Below are 17,524 nucleotides of genomic sequence, written 5' to 3'. Positions count from 1 at the left end.
TACTGCTAAATGCAGCAGTAACAGATCACAGCAATTTGCAGCCCACGGTTACGCATGGCAGCGCAAAAATCTTGCTGTACTGAGGACACACTGCATGGCTGCAGCCAAGAAAGACATTCGGGAGTGTAAAAGGAGATTTTTATCTTTCTCTGATAAAGAAATACTGTGGTGAGAGACAGCCCTCCCCCTTTTGCTCAGCCCTAGGACCCACACTAACCACAGCAAACACAGTTTCAAGGTTTATCCTGCAAGATGAGACAGTGTTTAACTTCAGCACATTTCAAACATACAGCTCTACCCATGGGAGCCAGGCTACAGCAGCAGGGGACCCCAAGCATTTTTAAAAATCTATCCAGGAATCAGGTAAATACCCAGCATATTTACATGGGCAAAACACACCCTATTGTGCCTATACAACTTTCACAAGGTTGTTGGGGTTTTGAGTGCTGAGCAGCGGTGGCTGAAATGGTGCACGGATAGCCACAGACTCCCCTGTTTGTTACCAGCTACACAAGGACAACAATTCTTACCAAAATATGGCTTTTTAGGCAACACAATGTTCAACAGATGTTTTATTTCTCTTTATATGTATTCTCACACTGGAGAGTCTCCTGTAGTCTATTGTTTGTAAAGTTACTTATTCTTCTCTCTACACTTTTCTCTGAGCAGTGAAAACAAAACCAGATTAAAGGGACGGAAACATTAGCGTGTTGGTCATTGGAAATATCTCAAGTAAAATGTTAAAGCAATCATTAAAACAACATCAGAGTTTGGGTTTGGGGGTTTTTTTTAGCTTGATACATCTGAAAGATTTTTTTCAGAAACTGAATTCCACAGAACATTTGGAACTTCATTTCCATTTCAAATCGGGGTGCTGGAGAAATAAAGAGATCGTTTTTCTAAAATAAGTCCCTAAAATAAGGGAAGTTCTCCTGTGAAATGGAGAAATCCATTTCTCAGCCAGCTGGCTCCATAAGATCTCTTTCTGAAATCAAGCCACTAAGAGATACAAAAACTTTTAAGTAACATAAAAAGGAATACATTGAACACTTCAGCTAAATTGGAACACAGACGGTTTTAAAATTAGAACAGAGAAAAGAACATATGAATAACAATGGGTCACAAACCAGAGAAGAAGGAGGAATTTTAGCAGTACTATTCCTGAATAAAATACAAATCACAGCTACAAGAGCATCCTTGCAGCAATGAAGAGCTGCAGACCTGTGATTAACTGAAATACTGGACAAAACTAGAAAGCTCATATCAGGTTGCAGAGCTGCAGAAAATAAAGATCGAGTTTTAAAAATCTGCCCAACACATACACACAAACTCTACTTATGTAATAAATCTTTTTGTACATAAAAAAATTATTTTTCCCTCAACAGGATCCATGTACAACCTCAGAGACAATCACATAAGAAACAGAGAGTAACGTTTTTGATGTCAAAATAGATGTAAGATCATGGCAACATTATCAATAGTAAAAAAGGAATGCAAGAAAAGTAGATGGAAACTCTTACTAAAATAATCTACAACTGTAACCATTAATGATTATAACAATCTTTGAACAGATGCATCAGGATGTGATCTTGTATCTGTTTTAAAGAAGTATATTCACAGACCACAACTATAGATGTAGCTTATAGCTTAAGCTAGCACATGGGAAGGGAGATCATAAACAAAGCCTACTCTTTTTACACTTTTTCTATACAGTCCACATCATTTTCAGCTTTACTTCCAAACAAAAGTAACTGCTATTGCTTTTTATTATTCTATGCAAGAAGCTGCTCTCTTAAGATGAAAGCATGCTACTTGCAAGACAAATACATTTGGGAAAACAATTGTGCTTTAGAGAGTTTACTGTCTAGTTTAATGCCAAACACTATACGTGGGAATAAAAATAATATATGGAAAGAACATACAACATAAGGCACCAGTTAAAAAAAGCCCACACTTAAATTCATTTTTCTTAGATAAATAACATTTTCAATTCTCTGTCAGCTTTGTATTTGTACTTTCTTTCAGCTAAAGCTCTGGTTAAAGAACTTTAACTAGATAAAGCACTCTATAAAATCCATTGATTATTATATACCGTTTCTACTGTAATAATCCTACATTTGTGTCAGAGACTGCATAAACACCAAGATGATAGCATCTGTCCCCAAAGCTTCACAATTATATTTGCAGTACACGAGAACACGTGCCTTACAGCCAGGACAGCCGTGAGAGCCCAGGCAGCAGCAGGAGGAGTGGTGGTCCTCGGGCCCTGAGCTTGGAGCAGCAGGGGAAACAGGCCAGATAAATCCCACCCCCAGCCATAAAGCCAGGCCCTGCTCCCAGCCTTTCCATGCTCTTTCCCGTCACATTGAAGCATCTTTTCTGGGAATGGAAGAGAAATGGTTTAGACCGTGAGCAGTCCAGCCAAGACGTGCTCAGGCCTTAACATAACAGAGAATTAATAGGAAGGGGAGCAGGTATATTTAGGGATACTTGCTAGGATTTCTTACCTGGAACGAGAGGAAGCAAAATAATGAAGACAATCTTTTCAGTTTTAAGCAGGACACATCACTGATTACAGAGAGAAGGCAACATTATCAGTACTGATTGAGGAAGGAGGTGTAACATTTAAAGCCACAAAGGATCTTGCAAAGAGCACAGACACAGATCAGTGCAGAAGGAGGCAGCAACAAGTGACCAAAAAACAGGTAACACCAACACAGCCAGCTAAAACTGCACTTTCACATCCTAGATGGGTACAAGCAGAGCATGAATACACTCAGCAAGCCACCAGACAGTGAGGCAGAGCCCCCACCTCTGGAACAAGACACAGAGTGCAATGACAAGAGCAGCCTCATCTGCTTGCACAACGAGGAAACACCCAGAGGTTGCACAGAAGGGAGCTGCAGTACTTAGACACTGCCTAGAGATAATCACATTAACACAGATCAATACACTGGGTGTGCATATCAATGTTTGAAAGTAATTACTTCAAGAATTCACTTATTTCTACTTATACTCACATTGGTTCTATGCACATAGTAAACTGTACATTTCATTACTTTATTTCAGAAATCTACATTAATAGTACAGACAAGGGCTCTCAGCTTGTAAATAACTCAAGCGCCCATATTGGGCTAAATTAAGGTTCCATAATGCCATTACTAAAAAAAATACTATGAACTATGAGCAAGAGAAGAACAAAAATCACTATCAGCATAAATACTTGGGCCGGATTTATAATCCATGACTTTGCAAGGACAGATGACCTTGTGGGCAGGTTCTTTTACAGTAGAGATGCTTGTTCTAGGGATATAAAATGTCATGCAATTAATGATGTGGACAGAGTTAGATTTTAATAAGTTTCATCTGAGTTCATTTATTGACTTAGGTTAGCATGGTAAATTTATGAAGAAGTATGGGAGCTAAAATACACCTATAGGAGTAACAATGAGGTCACACAATTTTCCCATGCCCTCAAGAAAAAGGTTATCAGCCAACATTACACTTCAGGCCACTTAAGTTTTCTGTCTAAATATTTATATTAGGAAAACTATGGGCAGACACTTAGCTGAGACTTCAGTCTGTTTTTATGCATGTGTAGCCTTAATATCCTACTAAATATTTGATGAAGTAGATTTAGTGGCTCTACTAAATTAGGGTGCCTTATATTTACATGATTATTTCATTACCTGTACTTTTAAGTTATTTATCTGGGAGAAAAACTACTTCAGTTTAAATCCAGACTAAGGACTTTTAAACCCTAAGTAGGAACACAGTAAGCTGAAAGTACCCATATGTCTTGTGCAGATCAGGACAGAAAGATAAGTGTTTGGAAGCAAGAATAGAGGCAAAAAAAAAAAAGGTATGTAATCTACAAGCAGCACTGTTACAGACAAGTTAGCAACACAATCCAGCACTCTGAAAAGAGGGAAGCAGGAAGGTAATGGGGAATAAACAGTTAAACAAGATTGTGACTACCTTCCTCAAAATTCACCTTTCCCAAGACTTTCCATATTTAACACATTAGCTTTGGTCACTGCCACAAGTATCTCCCTTCTTGCACACAAGAACAAAAAGCAAAGGAATCTACAAACTCTAAAGAACATGCTAATGGGAATTGAGTTGTTTGCAGAACTTGAGTGGTTTGTATGCTTCCCTGATACACAAAAGCTTGTACAACTGACCTCCATCCATTTGGCTTCCCATTTTACTGCAACACATTAATGTAGCCATTCTTCTCCACTCAGGAGACGAATGCAGGAGACTTCATTAAAGTGTGAGATATTGTAATAATGTGGGTAACATGAATAAAATTTTTACAATTCCTCCCTAATTTTAAAATTGTCATAGAAAAAAGAAAAATAAAAAGCAGTTTCCACCACCTGAAACATTTTTCAAGATCATCATTTCTCCACGCTTTCATACAGCTGAACAACTCCAAACCATTCCAGCCTTGTTCCAGCACCTCTGGAACAGTCCTGCAGCATGATGACCCCAAGACAAACCACTGTTTCCACTGCCTCTACAGCCAAGCTTTTGCTTGGTGGCTTCACCTTCTCCCCTCCCATCACAAAGGAAAGCATTGCTTCATGATTTTTTACATGTAGAACAGTTGCAAATACCTTTCTGGCTGGCCTGCCTGGTACCCACATTCACTACATTTCACTAACATATCATTAAAAATCTTTCATACCACCAGCACATTTCAGGTTCATAAAGAAGCATTCAGTAGCTGAAAACCTAGTTTTTTCAAGTGCTGCATGTCTGTCAAAAGAAATGGCATATGTACCACATTTTAGACCCCACTGTGCAGAAAACCACAGTTATTATTCTACTAAAGGTCTCGGGCACATCACATTGTTTCATTATGCTCTGCAAGCAGATATCAAACAGATATTTTCTGTCACAAGCTACTAGAGATACTAGTATTATTTCCCCTGTAGAGCCAAGACCTTAGATAAACAAACAGGCAGATCAAACACTGTGGTTTCCAGGGCCTGATTCCTCAAGGAAGCAGGGATAAGAACAGAGTGTCTTCAGGCACCCGAGTCACCGAGTGTCGGGCAGCAGCAAAGGGCCAGCTGCTCGCCAGGGCAAGGCAAGCCAGCAGCCCTGGTGGCCCTCAGCACCAGGTCCCAGGGTCTGGGGACAAGAGGCACACCTGGGTCACGGGAATCACCAGTGGCCCTGGACAAAACCAAAAAGGAGCCAGATCAAGGCCCCTCTGGGAGCCACAGGCAGGACCACACAGAGCTCTCTCCCAGACTCTGCTGCCAGCCAGGCAGTGATGCCACTGTGCTCACACAGCCAAACAGAAGTGGGGCTGGGCTGTCAGAGGTAGGACAGGGTGATTTTCCACCCATCAACCACAGGTCTGGACCTTCCTTTTCAGTGACACCCAAGGAAATAAGGCTGGCTTCCTGCACCCTTTCACTGCTGCTGCTGCCCATGCCTCCCTGAAAGGCAGCAGGGCTGTCATGGTCATAATGCACAACTGGCTGCTCATGCATGGGAGATGCAGGAGCCATCACCCCATGGACTGAGCAATGCACAGCTGCTGGCCTGCTCCCAAATTTAACATGCTTACTTTTCTCATCAAGCAAATATGCAAAGATGCACCTCTGAGACTGTGAATAATGTTCGGTTTTATCAATCATCCAAAAGTACATTTTAGGAATTAGCTACTCATAATTTATTTTGATTTCTTAAGCCAGGTTATTAAATAATCAGAAATATTCTTACTTATTTTATATATACTAGAAGGATATCAACACATCAATCTCATGGACTCCTTGTTATGCTGATTAATTACCCTAGTTACCAGCCTCCAGATGAAAACTCTACTCCATCATCCACTTATTTTCACCTCCAAAGTACCTATGCCAGGGCCCTGGAAATGCACTCACAGGAAACAGTTAAACAGTGACATTGTATCATGCCTGTCAAGAATTCTTGCTGAGAGGTCTCTTTGCTGGAGTTGTCACTAATCACCTCCAGGAAAAACAAACACCAATGAAGCAAAGGTGGAGTAGAGGGAAAACACCACCAGCAAAAATATTTCATATGGAAACTGGTATTGTTGCAAACCCTGCAAAACACCAAAGTATAGAACCATCAAGGTAGTGACAGACAGAAAAACGACCAGCATCATACTTTATAAATGCCAAAACCAAAGTTCTGAGTTCTCTGTATCATGCTCCACAGCATGAATTCAGTTAGTGGTATCTCCATCCCAGTCAGAAACATTTCTATGTGTCTTCTCTAGGCTGCAACTCAGTCTCAGAACAGCATAAATCTGACATCTAACTTCAAATCTGTATTGAGGACCAGAGGAATCCCTGTAATGTTCTAGTCTGAGCTTTTGCACAACAGAGGGCCTCCCCTGTCACAGTGGACACGGGAAGAACCACACAAGGACACGCTGGTGAGCGAAGCAGGAAAAGAGAGCGAGTTTATTTACAGAACCCAGTTTTATACATTTGCCATGGTGCCCGTGGATTGGAGGATGGAATTCCACCTCTCAATCCACGTTGGTCGAGCTAACTGTCAATCACATTTCTCCTCCTACCTAGAAATATGTAAACAATAAAAGACAGTTAGCAAAACATGGCCAGTGTTTATAGCAGAAAGTGTGATAAGGTGAAACTTCTGACTCCAATATGAAGAACATAGCAGAAGGCTTAAAAAGGTCTTCAAAACCAGGGTGACATCTCCCCTGCTCTTTCTGTTTGAGGTTGCAACTCCTGCTTGAACAGTTGTTGGGTTCTTTAATTTTGTTTTGCAATCTTAGTGCTGGCAAAAGAAAATTAAATAGTAATCAGAGTTTGGATCAATGGCCAAAAGTGGTTTTGATCTATGCATTCCCTTTAGCATTCAGGAATTTATTCACTTTATATAAATGGCACAAACACAGAAACAAATGTCCTTACTTTCACACAATCTTTCACAATCAGCTTTGAGAATAACAGTCTCCTTAAATTGCTATCCCAAACAGTACAATATTCATCAAATACTCCAATGATCAATACCAAATTTGTAATTAGATGAACACTAACAAACACACAATGCTTAGTCATACATTATTAGAGGGGTAAGGCACACAACACTTAGTCATACCTCATTAGTGGTTAATTATGTCCCTGGTTTAAGTTCCAAATCAGCAGAGAAGCTGAGTGGGGCCAAAGATACAAATGGCAGAACAGTATATTTGATCAGGGAAGAGGAAATCTCTCTATTTTGAAGGAACAGAACATGACACTGGTCCTCCAAAAAAAAATAAAATCAGTTGGCATCAATTAAAATGGAGACAGGAGCATGCAATATAAAGGAGAGGGGTTTTTTATTTCAGGCAAAAGTTGTCTAACAAAGCTCAGACTTTAGTAATAAGTACGACTTCTGTATGGAACAGCTTTCCTTTGTGGAAGGGGGAGGCTTAAGCAGGAATGTCTCCCTACAGTTTTTGCTTCTGCCCCTAGAATCTGAGAATTCTGCCTAACTAGGAGAAATTAATGTATAGCCTTATTTAAATTTACTCTGTAAAGCATAGCATCACATTTTCAACAGCTGACAAAGTGATCATAAATCTGATTGGTATTTACAGCAATGGAACATTGTCTGCTGGATCTAGCAGCACTCACTTATTCCAAATCTTTTTCAGGCACCTGCTATTAAGTGCTTCAGCTCCATGGAGGAGATAAGAGACAAGAGTTCAGACACACACACACAAAAAAGGAAATAATTACTAAAGGAAAGCAAAATTCATGTTCTTAGAGATCAAAAAGACAAGATGGAAAAACCTGATTTAAAAATTTGTATTTCATTATAAAATACCTATTTGAAGCTCAGATAACTTAAATATATTATGAACAAATATCCTGAATTTTGATACACTTTATCTAGAAGTAGAATTGGGAAAATTAACTGGAAAAATTTTATTGCATTTGTTTTTGTTTAAATGCCAATAACTTCTAGGAACAACTGTACTCTCAAGCAAGCAAAATACACGAAAAGGATAAGCATTCAAAATGCAACAAAAGGCCCTGCCAAGCCTCAAAATTAATTGTTTAAACCCAAAAGCACTTTTCAAAATATGCCTAATTTACAACACTATACTATTTTTCCATGTCTGAAACTGTATTTGAAAGACTTCCATACTATAGAAATACAGCAATGTGTACTAGCAGCCTCATAAGAGAAGGCAGATACTTAATTCAATTTTCTTAAAATAGGATCTTCCAAACACCATTGGAGTTATGCACACAATACCACATGTGTGATGAACAGCAAAACTCCAGACAGAATTCTCACAGGTGCATTAACTAGAAAGGTACTTTAAAGGTTATTTAAAATTGAAATTTCTTGAAAAAAAAAAATCACATTTTCAAGCAGGTATTTTGAAAGCCAAGTTCTTTATATTCAGGATCCTTTCACAATGCAAACTATTGAAAAAACCTTAACTGTGATCAGTAAAGAGCATGTATTTCTTTACATACAAATATATGGTTGAAAATAGTCACATAAATTGATTAGCTGTATCTAAGTATACAATGTAAACACATATCAAGTACAAGCTTATATGGATAAAGTTATACTTATTTCTTTTGCATGGCAGCCACTGCACACACATCCTTGTCATTTCCTAAGGACATTTGCTTTCTGTTATCTCAAAGAATAAGAAAGCATAGAATATCCAGAGAAACACCTGCCCACCAGTATCAGCTGACACAGGACTTTAAATACCAGGAAAAATCCATTCAAGTAATGAAATAAGCACAGAAACATACCCCAGCTATTAAACTACTGCTGAGTAGAAGGGTGAGGTTCAGTAGCCTGATATTCCTTTAAACCCCACATCACTGGACTGGAGATTCACTCATCTCTTACTCTCCACACTTATTTCACAGCCTTAACACTCTTTTAATGTAGATGTTTGTTGGTGCTGTGAAAACAAGCATGTGTGCATTCAGCTGCACCGAGTAGAAGATTCATACCCCAGGTGAGAGACAACTTGAAATTCCATTTCCACATCATAATTACAGCGCACATAAATAGAACAAAACACGAAGCAACTCTCCACCCCGCACAAGACATGGCAATCCTATATCATCAAAATGTATTCAAGGAAACAGAGCAGTAAATGGACTGAAGTACATTTCCATTTGTCAATATGTTTACAATGCATTCTCAGCAGGAGGGCCCATCATGCTCTTCTAGCAGCCCTTTTATTTTGATTGCTATTATTATTGCCATTATTACAATATGTTTTTCCCAGCCTGGACAAGCAGCACAAGCACTGATTGATGAGACAGACCTGCCCAAACAGAGAAATGATAGCTGTGCCACATGCCAGCAAGAAATGACACAGACATTTTGTAACCTGAAGTGTCTATAGCCATAACTATTTGCCTCAAGGTGTGAAGACTGTACTACAGTATTGTCACCTCTACAGGTCTTTTCCCTCATTTTTCCTTAGGAGTAAAATAAAAAAATCCACAATGCTGTTCCCCTGCAAGCTAGGCAGAGAAGAGTGGCTTTGTCACACCTCACCTAAGTGCCCAGAGTTTCATTATTTATAAGCTGTGTTTCCCCTCCAACAGTCAGAGCAAAGGACAGCTTCCTTCCCCTCCTTTTTCCTGCTCCTAAACACAGAAGACAAAGCCAGCATTTGCAAGGTCTTCCCCAAGGCTTTTCAAGATGCTTGCAAAGAGAGGACAAAGAAAGGAGGAAGGAAATATTACCTCCTCTCTAAGTAGGTTTTCACAGCTCTCCCACTCACCCTGCTGGTCTCATGCAATTCAGTGCAAGCTGAGTGCAAGTCAAAGCAGATGATTGCTTCTGTGGGAAGATCCTAGCCCCCGAGATCCAGAACTGGGAAGGTAACTACTGAGTTCAGACTGGCACTCAGAACCTGAATTATCAGGGCTGAGACCCACAGACAGCTTGTCTTTTTCCCATTAGCTAATGGGAAGCGGGCCAGACACGTATCTTCAATCCACAGAGGGACCAGGCAAAAGCCCTGTCAAGAAATTGGCAAGATGGGCCCTCTGCAAGCTCTCACATGGAAAACAAAAAGCAAATGAGTGAGAAACACTATCTCTAATGCAGCAGGGACCCTGCAAGGCAAACCCCCAATCATGTTTTCTCTCCACTACCGATTTTCAAGCCATATTCATGCTTCATACTTGGCTTGGACATGATGGTCAAGTTTTTGGCCTGAAGCACATTCCTCAAATCCATTGATTTCATCAAACATTTGGAAAGTAAATATCTGCTTTCATGCCTATCAACAGAGACTTATACAAGCAACATTTCAAATCAAGACTAGACAAATTCAAGTTATAAAATGTTTGCTATATACTTATTCCCTATTAAAAGTATTGTTCCATAAAACCTAGTGACAAAGTGAAACAAGTATCCCTTAAAATGTAATAATCAACCATTCAGAATTTGAAAAAATCCAGCAAATCATTTGTCCCATTGATTCCCTGAACCAGGGGTGATGATTGTAAGCTATTTTTTATTCATTTATTTCAACATCTCCCATGTTTAACCTCCATATGTTCAGACAGTCCCAATCTGCACACACAACAAAAATTTATTATTCACTGATTACATTCCACCTGCAGACAACACCAGTCTCCCCTAACAAGCTAAATACTGGTGCCCATCATTTGGCTTCTTTTGGCTACAAAGCAGTGCTTTAGATTTTCAAAATGCTTCATTTGGTTTGATTGTGGGGTGGAGTTTGGGGGGGGGGGGGGGGTGTTTGTTTGTTTGTTGTTTTCAGGTGGGGTTTTTTGGTGGGTTTGGTTGGTTTTTTGTTTATTTGTTTGTGGTTTTTGGGGGGATTTTTGGGGGTTTTTTGGTTGGTTGGTTGGTTTTTTGGTTTTTTGGTTGTTTTTGTTGTTTGTTTTTGGTTTTGTTTTGGGGGTTTTTTTTGTGTTGGTGGTGGTGGTCTTTTTGAGTGAAGAACTGAAAATGTGCAAGATTCCACTTTCAAAATCTGAGTATTAATCATGTATGTGGAAGGTGTTATGTTGCAAACTATGAAGATGGAAGAAGATGAGAGAGGAATGAATGCTGGCCATGGGGTCTTCATTTCTTTCTTTGTGTTAGAATCTAGGCTTCACATGTTATACACGGCTCTAATTCCTATGAAAGCAAATAAAATGTGAAGAAGAGGAGAATTCCCTCCACAAATGAGAACTACTCAAGCCAACATATGATACTAAAGGAGTGTGGGAAGTTTACACTGACTTCCTTGAAGTGGTTTCTGATTAATTGCTTACAAAGCCCCCAATAAGAGCCAAGACATGAAATGGGTGAGCATGTTAGGGCATAAGTGGTCTACTGGGAATCAGAATGAGCCCCAGATATTTCCATTTTAGCCATGTCATTGTATAGCAAGAAAGTCAAAACTAGGATCTTCAAGTAGCTAATATTCAGCTTAAATTTCCCTGAAACTCCAGTTTTAATAACTCCAGTAAAGTTTAAAGTAATTTAGAAACAGCATCATTTTGATTCAGAAGTCATCTGAGAAAAGACAGCATTAACTGAGCAGCAAGACATTTAGTTACTTCAATATTCCTAATCTTTTTAACTTCTTCTTTTAAATATTACAGAGGACATCAACACTTCCTTGCTTACAAACATCATTCTATTTGGAAAGCAAAAACAAAAGAATAAGAATAGTTTTAAAGATAATTCTGATTTGAATTCTCACACAGAACAATTCTTACAGTAGTCTTGGACTAATACAGTGCAATATTTGGACAGGAATCTGTCATTTTCCTGTGACCAGTGAGGGCAACTGCTGGTGTGTCAAACACATGTAACCTGTGCAACCACGGCACAGTGCTGCAGTCCAGCTTCCTCCACAGCTGCAAGGGACATAAAGACAACAGGATTTTGGTACTGAGGAACTGGCAAGACAGGTAAGTGCAGGGCTTTTCTCCTCAGCTCCCCCCACTCCTATGACTTTCTGCCACTACTTTACAAATGCACAACATGCACCCACACTCCAGTCCTTTCCATTGTCCATGCTTATTTAGGCACCTCTGCATCAGCTGGAATCCACAGGAGCACTGCTGAGGTATCCATCTTTGTCGTGTTGTCAAAAATAACACTGGACAACACAACACAACTGCACCCTGCTGTTAGATTGACAATTGGTGTTGCAAGTACTCTTGTTCCTGTGCTTGTGATCCCCTGGTGGCATTTATGGAGCTGACAGTGCTGGAGAAAACGCAAAGGTACAGAACAGCATATTCACTAGGAGACCTGGATAAGATCAATAATATTTGCATCTCCTTTGCGGTGCATGAGCTGCTACCTATGGCAGTCCATCCACTTGGCACCAAAAAAAGGTAACTAAAATAAATAACTGTACCTAGAAACTCTGCATTATTGATTAGGAGTATTCATCTAAACAATTGTTTCTTTGGGATTGTCAAAACTGATGACCTAATGTAAAGTGCTCACTTCAGTATGTATTGATAAAAGCATAAACCAATAATGCTAGTTATATTTCTGTTTTCTCCACAGTGCTATTTAATGACCCATGGTAATCCTTAAAAAGGTTATTTTAATTACTCAGATCTTATTTCCTTAAGAAAAAATTTCCTTTGTTGGCAGCTTTTCTAGCTTGGAAATGTGGAAAAGGAAGATAAGCAGGGAAAAAATACAGAAACAGACCCAGTCCATTTGTGGAAGTCCATGGGAAAAACCTGTGTCAGTAGGTTTATGTACTTGAGATTAAGTATACCATTACATTGCCAATATGGGGAGCACTTTTGCATGCAGAACATTCCAGGCAGTCAGGACAGTTCTTAAACAACAACTTTAAGTAAACAATGATCAGAACTAGAAAAGGGCATCTAAATCCTGTACCTCTATGGGACATGGAAAAGTTCTTTGGGCAACTTTTGCCAGCGCTTCACGACCATCAGATAAAAGAACTTCTTCCTAATATCTAGTCTAAATTTCTCCTCTTTCAGTTTAAAACCATTTCCCCTTGTCCTCTTCCTATTTGCACATGCGAAAAGTTGTTCTCCCTCTTTTTTAAAAAGTCCCCTCTAGGTACTGGAAGGCCACAATAATATCTCCTTGGATCCACCTCTTCTCCAGATTGAGCAATCCTAACTCTGTCTCTCTTCATAGGAGAGGTGCTCCACACCTCTGATCATCCAGCCCTCCTCTGGACTCACTCCAGCCTTTCTTGTGCTGAGGACCCCAGAGCTGGATGCAGTTCTCCAGTTGAGGTTCTCACCCTGACAAGGTAGAAGGGGAGCATCACCTTCCTACACCTGCTGCCTTTGATACTGCCCAGGATATGGTTCACTTTCTAGGCTTCAAGCACACAGTGTTGGCTCATGTCCAGCATTTTACCCATGGAAACACCCTAGTCCTTCTCCACAGGGCTGCTCTCAATTCCCCTACCAGTCTGTGCTCATGTCTGAGACTGTCCCAACCCAGATGCAGCACCTGGCCCTTGGTCCTGTTGAACCTCATGAGGCTCTTATGGGCCCACTCCTCAGGTCTGTCTGGAAGGCACCCCTACCACCCCTGAAGCACCAGGAGCCAATAAGGGGCATGGAAAATAAAACTGAATGGGTATGCCAAGTATAATAAGCAGTCTGTTTAACTTATTTGGTTAAAAACCCCACATGCCAGTAGTTCTGATCTCAAAAGAAACCAAATAGCAAGACACATCCCGATCACCACATTTATCCCAAACAAATACTCTTTGTTGCCTCAGCCAGTGGCTAATTGCCAATTTGTTTCATGAACAAAACCTGACATAGAGAATAGAACCCAGCTATTAAGTATAGAGGGCTACAAAAGAATACAGGTAGCTTTAAGCTTAAGGCAGAACTTCTCTGCCAGCAAGCACCAATGTGCAAAGCAAAATCCCACCTTCTCTATCTCCTGTTTTGAATCTAACTTTTTTGCAGTAGGTTATCTCCCTCAAGGGCAAAAGTATTCCAAACATTTAAGGGCTCTTACAAAAGGCCAGCACTGATCTCTGTGCTTGAATAATATCCCAAATGGACCCTCATTGGTAACACGATAACAAAATCAGTGTTTCAGTCGAAAGAGAAGAGTCTTTCTGCTCCTCTGTTCTTCTCTTTTTGTGCATTGATATAAAGATCAGAGTCACCAGCATGAATAAGATTTAGAATTCTGATGAAAACAATAAGAGATACTAAACACTTTCTGGCCCTCCTAAATTTTTATTCAACCTCTCCCTTTGTTAAAGCTGTAATCACACTCCCATCGGTATTCAAGGGATTTATGCAAACAAGGTCTCTTCTGTCAAAAATCATAGCAATTTAATGCAGTCACAGCCTGTTGGGTTGTGTAGATTACTGGCACCAAAGACACAACTTAGTATTCTGATGTGTGTCAGCTCTCTATAATACAGCTCAGATGGTCTTAGCAGACTCCTCTCAGCCATTCTAGCACAAGATACTGCATCTATATGCAATAGAACCAGAGGAAAGTAACAGAAGGTGACTTGAAGACACAGTCATAAGGAAATTTAACAATTAAGCTAAAACTTAGCCTGTTGCTTAATTGCAAAGACAATATTTGTTGAGTATCCTAATTTTGCTCTCCATGCTTAGGGATGCTTTCATCCATTGCTTAAGGATGGACCTAAATGAATAAAAGCTTACTTCCTTTATCTCTGTGTGAGTGTTGTTTGTACGTATTACACATCCACCTTATACACCCAATAGCCAAAGGAGGAAAAAGGAGTCCTAGACACAGGACTTAACTCGTTAAATCCAGCTGGAAAAAAAATCAACACTTAAATCTCAAGTGGCTTTCTGCCTGACGTTCTCACACGTAATACCAGCTCCTCCATCACTCAGGGCCTTATCCTGCTCCTCTGAGCAAGCTGTGCACTTGGTTTCAGTGGGCACAGTTTAATCCCTTGAAGTGACATGGACACAGTTTAGCCATGACCTACCCCCATCATATTATTAACTATAGACAAATCTGGCCTGTTACCTGCTCTTGCACAGGGGATCGTGCCTGTGCTCACTGTCACCTTTTCAAAAACAAAGAAAGGATTTCTCTTCCTGACTTCACACTTTTTGCTGAAATCAGTTTGATGTTTGAAGAGAAAAGGAGGGTAAAGAGAGTGGATTAAAAGCTGTGATGAAATGCAGGTAATAGAGTGGAGCACCGGCAGTGCTCTGTCACATCCACCCACTTTCTCCCCAGGCAACCAAAGGCCATTACATCATCAGGGCAATCTCTAATTGGCTGCATTCTGGATACAGTTTCTGACCAAAAAATACAGAGGTTAGATTAAAAAGATATGCCACTCCCAAAGTATGTTTTAATTTAGGCAGCGTATTACCAAACACCTCTACAGACAGGTGATAACTTCAGCAAAGCCCTGAGTAAAAGAACAATTGAGTTAAGATCTGAGTGAATACTGCATACAAAATTTTAGTACATATATATATATATATATATTTAAGTCTCAAAGGAAGAAGACTTCCTTTTACCACATGGACCTCACTTTCCAATGTGTTTATGCCACTGAGTCACACTAGCAGATACAGTTGAAAAAAAGAATTTAAGGTGCTTATTTGCAAAAAGCAAATGTTATACTTAAACAGATCTTGGTGCCAAGATGACTGTGCTAATCATGAATTTTCCAAAGGAGAAAAACAAGATTCACTTTGCAGGATAAATCACTGATTGTGTGTTATTTACTCAACTGTAGTACATTAATAGCTGCTTGCGAATAAGGACATTGAGGTATATATAGCACAGAGCCTTAGTAGAGAGCTCATTCTGCCAAGTGAATTGGGGCCAAATACTTGATAAATATGATTCAAATCTAAAGGGACCAGAAGTAAATCAGGTAATATTCCTTACTTCATTCTAGGCCTTATCTCCTCTCCCCAAACATGCATAATCCAAACACAGCGTTCTGCAAAAATGAGCCTCATTACGTATAAAAAGAGCCACATTAGAGAAATCCACAGAAGCGGATGAAAAAAGGTGATGCTCATCCTTTTTTCTTGTTGACTTACAGCTCCTTAGAGCAAAACTCTCATCTGAGTTTTGTATTCACAGGCTCCATATTACTGGTCCCCTCACTGGCTGCTCAATGCACTGATGTGATCTAAATAAATCAACTGGTAAAACACACAACATAACAGCTGGTGTCTGTCAAGAGATGTTATTGGGCTTAACACTATAGGAACACCTTCTTCAAAGAAAAATAAAAAGTTTAGGTGGTTTTCCCTATTAAGTGCCTTGTCTAGAATTATAAAACATGAATCAAATCCTGCAAACTTGCTTTCTCCTCACAAGAGTTGAGAGAAGGTGGGAGCTCTGCCTTGCAAGTGCCCTCATCACACTGTATTTATACTGCCTCCATAGGACCCTGAAACCTCAATATTCATCTACTTGGCCTCGGTTTAGCTGCAGAAGTTCCAGCTGCTTTTTTAACATTCAGCCTAATTAGGGAGACAAAAGAAGTTTCCTTAGATGTGTAAGTTAGCTTCAGTGGTGAATAAGATGTTAAAGAGTAGGTGATGGACTCTCTAAAACAGCTTCTCTGATCTCCCAGTACTCCTTTCAAGATCTTAGCTGGTCTGCCCCACTATTAACCTCCCTCTACATTGAGAATTAGCTATTTATTCTCAGCCTTTCTTCCTTCTCTCAAAGGGCCCCCTCTTCTCACACTTTACCCAAGAATTCTCAGCCATCCTCTATGAATTCATATAACAAAAGCCTTTTGAAAGTCAAAATAAATTATATCCACAGGTTGGGATACAGATAAGCCCCTGTTTTGACCATTTACAGCACACTGAAAAACTTGGTCCTGAGGTAATGCTGTGTTTACTGCAGTCTTATGACTTGACAGTGGTGTTAGGAGCAAATCCAAATGACCTCTCCAGCCTCAAATCTTTCTCTCTAGCAAAGAGCAAGTTCTTTGTCCTTGTGGTGTCCCAGGAAAGCAGTATTATATAGCTTCAATCTTTAGCACAGAGCATTCCAGCAATTTATCTTTTAATTGAGAAATAGTTCCTCCTGTCCCGGGATCTCTGTCAAAGAGGTACAAGAAGAAAAAAAAAAAAATCAAAAAAACATGATTGGAAAACTATTTAGCTTTATACCTCCTTAAAATATGTGTAAATGTAGGAATAAGAAAAACAAAACAAAACAAAAAAACACACAAAACAAAAAGCTCTTACCAAAAAAAATTTAAAAATTGAAACCAGCAAATTGTGACCAAACCCAACAAAGTAACCACGTGCAAAGCAATCTTTGTTAAAATTGGCAATCTCCACAAAGAAAACAGCAAACTACCTGAAGTGGAACCCCTTCCACACCCATAGGGTGTTCAGTAAACCCAGCCTGAACTTTATTGACTGCAAAACAAATGTAACAGTTAACTAATTCAGTGCCTAAGGACAAAATCTCATTCCCAGTTCACACACATCACAAAATGTCACAACATTTGGCTGCCTCCTATCAAGCAAGAGCAAAATACCAT

The 17,524-nt window shown here is 39.7% G+C and overlaps 1 protein-coding gene across 10 annotated transcripts in view; it reads right to left on the bottom strand.

Moving 5' to 3' along the window:
• Window positions 1–17,524, bottom strand: part of ZPLD1 (zona pellucida like domain containing 1) — a 135,220-nt gene that overhangs the window by 39,440 nt on the left and 78,256 nt on the right. The gene's annotated exons all lie outside the window — the stretch shown is intronic.

The sequence above is a fragment of the Prinia subflava genome, chromosome 3 (assembly GCF_021018805.1).
Source record: "Prinia subflava isolate CZ2003 ecotype Zambia chromosome 3, Cam_Psub_1.2, whole genome shotgun sequence".
In the NCBI taxonomy this organism is placed as follows: domain Eukaryota; kingdom Metazoa; phylum Chordata; class Aves; order Passeriformes; family Cisticolidae; genus Prinia; species Prinia subflava.
The sequence above is the reverse complement of the archived record's forward strand: the minus strand, read 5'-3'. Positions and strand labels throughout refer to the sequence as shown.